Here is a 10,989-nt window from a genome sequence, read left to right as displayed (position 1 = left end):
AAAAACCACCCAGGGTGACAGCAGCAGACGGACACCTGGACACCCTGCCTGCAGACACCTGGACATGCTGCCTGCAGACACCTGGACATCCTGTCTGAAGACACCTGGACACCCTGCCTGCAGACACCTGGACACCCTGCCTGCAGACACCTGGAACATGCTGCCTGCAGACACCTGGACATCCTGTCTGAAGACACCTGGACACCCTGCCTGCAGACACCTGGACACCCTGTCTGAAGACACCTGGACATCCTGTCTGAAGACACCTGGACACCTGGACATCCTGTCTGAAGACACCTGGACACCTGGACACCCTGTCTGAAGACACCTGGACACCTGGACATGCTGCCTCCAGACACCTGGACACCCTGTCTGAAGACACCTGGCCACCCTGCCTGAAGACACCTGGACACCCTGTCTGAAGACACCTGGACACCTGGACATGCTGCCTCCAGACACCTGGACACCCTGTCTGAAGACACCTGGACATGCTGCCTGAAGACACCTGGACACCTGGCACCTGGACAGCCTGGACTCCAGACACCTGACACCCTGTCTGAAGACACCTGGACATGCTGCCTGCAGACACCCTGGACACCCTGTCTGAAGACACCTGGACACCCTGCCTGAAGACACCTGGACACCCTGTCTGAAGACACCTGGACACCTGGAAGACACCTGGACATGCTGCCTCCAGACACTGGACACCTGGACACCCTGTCTGAAGACACCTGGACACCTGACATGCCCTCCAGACACCTGGACACCTGTCTGAAGACACCTGGACACCCTGTCTGAAGACACCTGGACATGCTGCCTGCAGACACCTGGACACTGGAATGCTGCCTCAGACACCTGGACACCCTGTCTGAAGACACCTGGACATGCTGCCTCAGACACCTGGACACCTGTCTGAAGACACCTGGACATGCTGCCTCCAGACACCTGGACACCCTGTCTGAAGACACCTGGACATGCTGCCTGCAGACACCTGGACACCCTGTCTGAAGACACCTGGACACCCTGTCTGAAGACACCTGGACATGCTGCCTGCAGACACCTGGACACCCTGTCTGAAGACACCTGGACATGCTGCCTCCAGACACCTGGACACCTGGACACCCTGTCTGAAGACACCTGGACACCCCTGTCTGAAGACACCTGGACATGCTGCCTCAGACACCTGACACCTGGACACCCTGTCTGAAGACACCTGGACACCTGGACATGCTGCCTCCAGACACCTGGACACCCTGTCTGAAGACACCTGGACACCCTGTCTGAAGACACCTGGACATGCTGCCTGCAGACACCTGGACATGCTGCCTCCAGACACCTGGACACCTGGACACCCTGTCTGAAAACACCTGGACATGCTGCCTCCAGACACCTGGACACCCTGTCTGAAGACACCTGGACATGCTGCCTCCAGACACCTGGACGCCCTGTCTGAAGACACCTGGACATGCTGCCTGCAGACACCTGGACACCCTGTCTGAAGACACCTGGACACCCTGTCTGAAGACACCTGGACATGCTGCCTGCAGACACCTGGACACCCTGTCTGAAGACACCTGGACATGCTGCCTCCAGACACCTGGACACCTGGACACCCTGTCTGAAGACACCTGGACACCCTGTCTGAAGACACCTGGACATGCTGCCTCCAGACACCTGGACACCTGGACACCCTGTCTGAAGACACCTGGACACCTGGACATGCTGCCTCCAGACACCTGGACACCCTGTCTGAAGACACCTGGACACCCTGTCTGAAGACACCTGGACATGCTGCCTGCAGACACCTGGACACCTGGACATGCTGCCTCCAGACACCTGGACACCTGGACACCCTGTCTGAAGACACCTGGACATGCTGCCTCCAGACACCTGGACACCTGGACATGCTGCCTCCAGACACCTGGACACCCTGTCTGAAGACACCTGGACACCTGGACATGCCGCCTGCAGACACCTGGACACCTGGACATGCTGCCTGCAGACACCTGGACACCCTGTCTGAAGACACCTGGACACCCTGCCTGCAGACACCTGGACACCCTGTCTGAAGACACCTGGACACCTGGACATGCCGCCTGCAGACACCTGGACATGCTGCCTGCAGACACCTGGACACCCTGTCTGAAGACACCTGGACACCCTGCCTGCAGACACCTGGACACCCTGTCTGAAAACACCTGGACACCCTGTCTGAAGACACCTGGACATGCTGCCTGCAGACACCTGGACACCCTGTCTGAAGACACCTGGACACCTGGACACCCTGTCTGAAGACACCTGGACATGCTGCCTGCAGACACCTGGACACCCTGTCTGAAGACACCTGGACACCCTGTCTGAAGACACCTGGACACGCTGTCTGCAGACACCTGGACACCCTGCCTGCAGACACCTGGACACCCTGTCTGAAGACACCTGGACACCTGGACACCCTGTCTGAAGACACCTGGACACCTGGACATGCTGCCTCCAGACACCTGGACACCTGGACATGCTGCCTGCAGACACCTGGACACCCTGTCTGAAGACACCTGGACACCTGGACATGCTGCCTGCAGACACCTGGACACCCTGTCTGAAGACACCTGGACACCTGGACATGCTGCCTGCAGACACCTGGACACCCTGTCTGCAGACACCTGGACACCTGGACACGCTGTCTGAAGACACCTGGACACCCTGTCTGAAGACACCTGGACACCTGGACATGCTGTCTGAAGACACCTGGACACGCTGTCTGAAGACACCTGGACACACTGTCTGAAGACACCTGGACACCTGGACACGCTGTCTGAAGACACCTGGACACCTGGACACACTGTCTGAAGACACCTGGACACCCTGTCTGAAGACACCTGGACACGCTGTCTGAAGACACCTGGACACCCTGTCTGAAGACACCTGGACACCTGGACACGCTGTCTGAAGACACCTGGACACCCTGTCTGAAGACACCTGGACAGCTGGACACACTGTCTGAAGACACCTGGACACCCTGTCTGAAGACACCTGGACACACTGTCTGAAGACACCTGGACACCCTGTCTGCAGACACCTGGACACGCTGTCTGAAGACACCTGGACACCCTGTCTGAAGACACCTGGACACGCTGTCTGAAGACACCTGGACACCTGGACACACTGTCTGAAGACACCTGGACACCCTGTCTGAAGACACCTGGACACACTGTCTGAAGACACCTGGACACGCTGTCTGAAGACACCTGGACAGCTGGACACACTGTCTGAAGACACCTGGACACCCTGTCTGAAGACAGCTGGACACACTGTCTGAAGACACCTGGACACCCTGTCTGAAGACACCTGGACACGCTGTCTGAAGACACCTGGACACCCTGTCTGAAGACAGCTGGACACACTGTCTGAAGACACCTGGACACCCTGTCTGAAGACACCTGGACACGCTGTCTGAAGACACCTGGACAGCTGGACACGCTGTCTGAAGACACCTGGACACCTGGACACACTGTCTGAAGACACCTGGACACTCCTGACTGGTCCACGCACGCCACACAAAGAGTCAGGCGTGCTGCCGTTCCTCACCAACACCATCGGCCTCCGTCAGTTTTTCACTCGTGGCAACTGGGAGGCAAACGTAAACAGTCAGAGCAGTTAAACAGCTAGGGCAGTTAAACAGTCAGGGCAGTTAAACAGTCAGCAGTTAAACAGTCAACGCAGTTAAACAGTCAGAGCAGTTAAACAGGCAGAGCAGTTAAACAGGCAGGGCAGTTAAACAGTCAGGGCAGTTAAACAGTCAGAGCAGTTAAACAGGCAGAGCAGTTAAACAGGCAGGGCAGTTAAACAGCCGGGGCAGTTAAACAGTCAGAGCAGTTAAACAGGCAGGGCAGTTAAACAGACAGGGTAGTTAAACAGTCAGGGCAGTTAAACAGTCAGAGCAGTTAAACAGCCAGGGCAGTTAAACAGTCAGCAGTTAAACAGGCAGGGCAGTTAAACAGGCAGAGCAGTTAAACAGTCAGCAGTTAAACAGGTAGAGCAGTTAAACAGTCAGGGCAGTTAAATAGTCAGAGCAGTTAAACAGCAAGGGCAGTTAAACAGTCAGCAGTTAAACAGGCAGGGCAGTTAAACAGGCAGAGCAGTTAAACAGTCAGGGTAGTTAAACAGTCAGCAGTTAAACAGGCAGAGCAGTTAAACAGGCAGAGCAGTTAAACAGGCAGAGCAGTTAAAGCGTCAGGGCAGTTAAACAGGCAGAGCAGTTAAACAGTCAGGGCAGTTAAACAGTCAGCAGTTAAACAGTCAATGCAGTTAAACAGCCAGGGCAGTTAAACAGTCAGCAGTTAAACAGCCAGAGCAGTTAAACAGGCAGAGCAGTTAAAGTCAGGGCAGTTAATCAGTCAGCAGTTAAACAGGCAGAGCAGTTAAACAGTCAGGGCAGTTAAACAGTCAGCAGTTAAACAGTCAACGCAGTTAAACAGCCAGGGCAGTTAAACAGTCAGCAGTTAAACAGTCAGGGCAATTAAACAGTCAGCAGTTAAAAAAAGGCAGAGCAGTTAAACAGTCAGGGCAGTTAAACAGGCAGAGCAGTTAAACAGTCAGGGCAATTAAAGTCAGGGCAGTTAAACAGGCAGCAGTTAAACAGGCAGAACAGTTAAACAGTCAGGGCAGTTAAACAGTCAGCAGTTAAACAGGCAGAGCAGTTAAACAGTCAGGGCAGTTAAACAGTCAGCAGTTAAACAGTCAACGCAGTTAAACAGCCAGGGCAGTTAAACAGTCAGCAGTTAAACAGTCAGGGCAATTAAACAGTCAGCAGTTAAAAAAGGCAGAGCAGTTAAACTATCAGGGCAGTTAAACAGTCAGCAGTTAAACAGTCAGGGCAGTTAAATAAGAGAGCAGTTAAACAGGCAGAGCAGTTAAACAGATAGGGCAGTTAAACAGTCAGCAGTTAAACAGGCAGAGCAGTTAAAGTCAGGGCAGTTAAACAGGCAGCAGTTAAACAGGCAGAACAGTTAAACAGTCAGGGCAGTTAAACAGTCAGCAGTTAAACAGGCAGAGCAGTTAAACAGTCAGGGCAGTTAAACAGTCAGCAGTTAAACAGTCAGGGCAATTAAACAGTCAGCAGTTAAAAAAGGCAGAGCAGTTAAACTATCAGGGCAGTTAAACAGTCAGCAGTTAAAAAGTCAGGGCAGTTAAATAAGAGAGCAGTTAAACAGGCAGAGCAGTTAAACAGATAGGGCAGTTAAACAGTCAGCAGTTAAACAGGCAGAGCAGTTAAAGTCAGGGCAGTTAAACAGGCAGCAGTTAAACAGTCAGGGCAGTTATACAGTCAGCAGTTAAACAGGCAGCGCAGTTAAACAGGCAGAGCATTTAAACTATCAGGGCAATTAAACAGTCAGCAGTTAAACAGGCAGAGCAGTTAAAGTCAGGGCAGTTAAACAGGCAGCAGTTAAACAGGCAGAGCAGTTAAAGTCAGGGCAGTTAATCAGTCAGCAGTTAAACAGTCAGGGCAGTTAAACAGCCAGAGCAGTTAAACAGTTAGGGCAGTTAAACAGTCAGCAGTTAAACAGGCAGAGCAGTTAAACAGTCAGCAGTTAAACAGTCAGGGCAATTAAACAGTCAGGGCAGTTAAACAGTCAGCAGTTAAAAAAGGCAGAACAGTTAAACAGTCAGCAGTTAAACAGTCAGGGCAGTTAAATAAGAGAGCAGTTAAAGAGGCAGAACAGTTAAACAGATAGGGCAGTTAAACAGTCAGCAGTTAAACAGGCAGAGCAGTTAAAGTCAGGGCAGTTAAACAGGCAGTTAAACAGGCAGGGCAGTTAAACAGTCAGGGCAGTTATACAGTCAGCAGTTAAACAGGCAGCGAAGTTAAACAGGCAGAGCAGTTAAACTATCAGGGCAGTTAAACAGTCAGCAGTTAAACAGCCAGGGCAGTTAAACAGTCAGCAGTTAAACAGTCAGGGCAGTTAGACAGTCAGCAGTTAAAAAAGGCAGAGCAGTTAAACAGGCAGAGCAGTTAAACAGATAGGGCAGTTAAACAGTCAGCAGTTAAACAGGCAGAGCAGTTAAAGTCAGGGCAGTTAAACAGGCAGTTAAACAGGCAGGGCAGTTATACAGGCAGCGCAGTTATACAGACAGAGCATTTAAACTATCAGGGCAGTTAAACAGTCAGCAGTTAAACAGTCAGGGCAGTTATACAGACAGAGCAGTTAAACAGTCAGCAGTTAAACAGTCAGCAGTTAAACAGTCAGGGCAGTTAAACAGGCAGAGCAGTTAAACAGGCAGAGCAGTTAAAGTCAGGGCAATTAAACAGTCAGGGCAGTTATACAGTCAGCAGTTAAAACAGGCAGAGCAGTTAAACTATCAGGGCAGTTAAACAGTCAGCAGTTAAACAGTCAGGGCAGTTAAATAGAGAGGGCAGTTAAACAGACAGAGCAGTTAAACAGTCAGGGCAGTTAAACAGGCAGAGCAGTTAAACAGTCAGGGCAGTTAAATAGAGAGAGCAGTTAAACAGGCAGAGCAGTTAAACAGTCGGGGCAGTTAAATAGAGAGAGCAGTTAAACAGGCAGAGCAGTTAAACAGTCAGGGGAGTTAAACAGTCAGCAGTTAAACAGGCAGGGCAGTTAAATAGAGAGAGCAGTTAAACAGGCAGAGCAGTTAAACAGTCAGGGCAGTTAAATAGAGAGAGCAGTTAAACAGGCAGAGCAGTTAAACAGTCAGGGCAGTTAAACAGTCAGGGCAGTTAAATAGAGAGAGCAGTTAAACAGGCAGAGCAGTTAAACAGTCAGAGCAGTTAAACAGACAGCGCAGTTAAACAGTCAGGGCAGTTGAACAGTCAGATTAGTTAAACAGTCAGAGCAGTTAATCAGTCAGGGCAGTTAAACAGGCAGAACAGTTAAACAGTCAGGGCAGTTAGCAGGCGAGTTGCTTGAAGACGTGTTTGTTAAATCAGTCCAGAAACTGCAGAAGATCCCTGTGCAGCATCAGCATCAGAGAATGTTTATTAAAAGCGTTACCCAGTACCAGACGGTAAACTGGGACATTAGGTATGTATTTATTCCTGGGAGGCTGGTTCTCATCAATTTTAGCTTGGTTTTTAGATTATAAGGAGACAAAAAAAGCGTGACCTATATGTTCCTGCGTGTATGAACCGTAGACATTTGGGTAAACACACACTGTTGGTACACTATTCCAGCCAAACCTTGAGCTGGTTAGCATTTATGCTACTTAGACAGAGTTATGGTACAATATTTAATATTCAAATAATTTTCTTAAATCCTATGGCATGCTGTCTGTTTGGTTAATATAAAAGAAAAATAAATCCCAATCAGCATCCTTTCTCGTCAATCACAACACTACCGGGTTCACGTCCATTTCCCCGTGGAGGCACCAGATGTTCAGCTTGGTCACACTGGATTTCTGCAATTCCTACCAACACTCATCTATGAGCACCGGGGAAAATGGGGAGGGGGGGCTTTAAAGGACAAGGTGGAGAGAGAGGGAGGGGGGTAAAGTGAGGGGGCGAGAGAGAGAGAGGAGGGGTGAGCAGGAGCAGGAGAGAGAGAGGAGGGGTGAGCAGGAGAGAGAGCGAGGAGGGGTGAGCAGGAGAGAGAGAGAGAGGAGGGGTGAGCAGGAGAGAGAGAGAGAGAGAGGAGGGGTGAGCAGGAGAGAGAGAGAGAGAGAGGAGGGGTGAGCAGGAGAGAGAGAGAGGAGGGGTGAGCAGGTGAGACAGAGAGAAAGAGGAAAGAGGAGGGGTGAGCGAGAGAGAGAGAGAGAGAGGAGCGGTGAGCAGGAGAGAGAGAGAGGGAGGAGGAGTGAGCAGGAGAGAGAGAGGGGAGGTGAGCAGGAGAGAGAAAGAAGAGGGGTGAGCAGGAGAGAGAGAGGAGAGGTGAGCAGGAGAGAGAGAGGAGGGGTGAGCAGGAGAGAGAGAGAGGAGGGGTGAGCAGGAGAGAGAGAGGAGAGGTGAGCGGGAGCAGGAGAAAGAGAGGAGGGGTGAGCAGGAGAGAGAGAGAGGAGGGGTGAGCAGGAGAGAGAGGAGAGGTGAGCAGGAGAGAGAGAGAGAGGAGGGGTGAGCAGGAGAGAGAGAGAGAGGAGGGGTGAGCAGGAGAGAGAGAGGAGAGGTGAGCAGGAGAGAGAGAGGAGGGGTGAGCAGGAGAGAGAGAGAGGAGGGGTGAGCAGGAGAGAGAGGAGAGGTGAGCAGGAGAGAGAGAGAGAGGAGGGGTGAGCAGGAGAGAGAGAGAGGAGGGGTGAGCAGGAGAGAGAGAGAGGAGAGGTGAGCAGGAGAGAGAGAGGAGGGGTGAGCAGGAGAGAGAGAGAGAGAGAGAGAGAGAGAGAGAGAGAGAGAGAGAGAGAGAGAGAGAGAGAGAGAGAGAGAGAGAGAGAGAGAGAGAGGAGTGAGCAGGAGAGAGAGAGAGAGAGGAGGGGTGAGCAGGAGCAGGAGAGAGAGAGGAGGGGTGAGCAGGAGCAGGAGAAAGAGAGGAGGGGTGAGCAGGAGCAGGAGAAAGAGAGGAGGGGTGAGCAGGAGAGAGAGGAGAGGTGAGCAGGAGAGAGAGAGAGAGAGGAGGGGTGAGCAGGAGAGAGAGAGAGGAGGGGTGAGCAGGAGAGAGAGAGGAGAGGTGAGCAGGAGAGAGAGAGGAGGGGTGAGCAGGAGAGAGAGAGAGAGAGAGAGAGAGAGCGAGAGAGAGAGAGAGAGAGAGAGAGAGAGAGAGAGAGGAGGAGGAGTGAGCAGGAGAGAGAGAGAGAGAGAGGAGGGGTGAGCAGGAGCAGGAGAGAGAGAGGAGGGGTGAGCAGGAGAGAGAGAGGAGGGGTGAGCAGGAGCAGGAGAAAGAGAGGAGGGGTGAGCAGGAGCGAGAGAGAGAGAGGAGGGGTGAGCAGGAGCGAGAGAGAGAGAGAGAGAGAGGAGGGGTGAGCAGGAGCAGGAGAGAGAGAGGAGGGGTGAGCAGGAGAGAGAGTGGAGAGGTGAGCAGGAGCGAGAGAGAGAGAGAGGAGGGGTGAGCAGGAGCAGGAGAGAGAGAGGAGGGGTGAGCAGGAGCAGGAGAGAGAGTGGAGGGGTGAGCAGGAGCAGGAGAGAGAGAGGAGGGGTGAGCAGGAGAGACAGGCTGATCATCCTGTGATAAGACGAGGAAAATAAGTCTGATTATCACAGAGGCTGGGAGCGTCAGACAGACAGTTGAGAGTCGTCTCAAAACTCAGGAGGGAAGAGGCGAGACAAGAGGTCACAATTATACCCTGCTCGCAGCGCTCCCCTCCTCCTTGCCAAGTCTGTTAATGTATTCGGTTAGTTCCTGTATGGCACTGAGGGGAGATTCTAATTAAGGGTGGGGGGAATTTTGACACATGTGAGGCGGAGATCAATATTGAGCACTATAATCAGCCACGCCTGATGGCTGGAGAGTGTCACCGAGGGCGGGCAGGCTGCAGGCTGCAGGCTGCAGGCTGCAGGCTCTGCACGCCGCTGTTTGGAAAAGAGCCTGGAAGGCAGTCGGCACAGCCGGCGGGCCGAGAGAGAGGAGCGACCACATGCCCGGCCATCATACTTGAAAGGAAGCCATGTCTGCAGTTTGCTTTTCATCGTCACTCGTTCTCTGAAAGGAGCGATGGCGTATCTGTCACGCCTGTCTGTGATGGGGTGCAATGTGGAGAAAAGTCATACCGGGGATGCAGCAGACCAGGAGACCAGGAGGTGATCTAGGTCTCAGGAATTCCCTCTGTAAGATGGCTTTTGCCACATCTGGAGAAGTCTTCAAAGCTGACCGGCTTCTCATCTTGGTGGAACATTCCAGCAATTCTTCCAGCTGTCGATTGGAATTTAAGATTCAGTCAAAAAAAACAAAAACAAAACAAAAAACAAGAAATAAAACGTGACACGCACACACTCATGCATAAATACACATGCATGCACTGACACACATGCAAAGACATACACACGCACACAACACACACACAAAGCCATATATAGAGCAGCGCACACACAGACACACACATGTGACGGGGGCTCCCCGGCTGACACCAGCAGGGACCAGTGACTTGGCAGTATCAGAAACACGGGGTTGTTTCCAGAGGGCAAGAGCAGAGGGCGAGGGGCAACGTGGGCTGGGGTGGTGGTGGTGGGGAGGGGGGTGCAAGGCGGCCCAGGCTGGGGTGTCCCTTGTCTCCTCGTGTCAGCCCATCTCCTTGTTCTTGCATGTCACCGACACACACATGGGTACTTACCACTCCGAGTTGCTCCAATTAAGGGGCCGTCCTACCGCGCTGTCCGACGCGCCAGAGCGCTACGGCGGGTGACAGGGAACGGTCCGGGATCTGTCTTTCCCGTCACATAAGGAAGGAATCTTAAGAGGGAAAACAATGCATACATCCATAGCCTCACGCTGTGTGCAGAAAGGTAGGTAACGACGCTGCCGGTAAATAAATAAATAAATAAATGCGTGGTAGAAGGGGAGGCACTGAGGATTCTCTAATTACGAGCTGCAATCTATCTAAGTCATCGGCCTTGTAATTTGATTTATCAGAATGCATGAAACCCCTTGGAATAATGCCCTTATTAGAAGCACAGAACTGACAGGAGGACAAGAGGTCTGCCAAGAGACGGGGGGAGCGCAGGTTTGAGCATCAATTACAGTCAAAAGGAGAATTAATAGTTATTAATCCACACAAACATGATGATCCAACGCTACTCCTCACACTCTCACAGCTCACACGCACACACAGCTCACACACACATGCACACACACACTCTCTCTCACAGCTCACACACACACATGCACATGCTCGCAAAACCTTCCATCATTTTACACATAGCAGCCAATAGACTGTCCCCACCAACACGTTGCAACCACTGGCATGCACACCAACCCAACACTGACCCTACATCACACATGCACACCAACCCAACACTGACCCCACATCACACATGCACACCAACCAAACACTGACCCTACATCACACATGCACACCAACCCAACACTGACCCTACATCACACATGCACACCAACC

The sequence above is a fragment of the Lampris incognitus genome, chromosome 11, assembly GCF_029633865.1.
Source record: "Lampris incognitus isolate fLamInc1 chromosome 11, fLamInc1.hap2, whole genome shotgun sequence".
Classification (NCBI taxonomy): domain Eukaryota; kingdom Metazoa; phylum Chordata; class Actinopteri; order Lampriformes; family Lampridae; genus Lampris; species Lampris incognitus.
Note: the sequence above shows the minus strand (reverse complement) of the source record.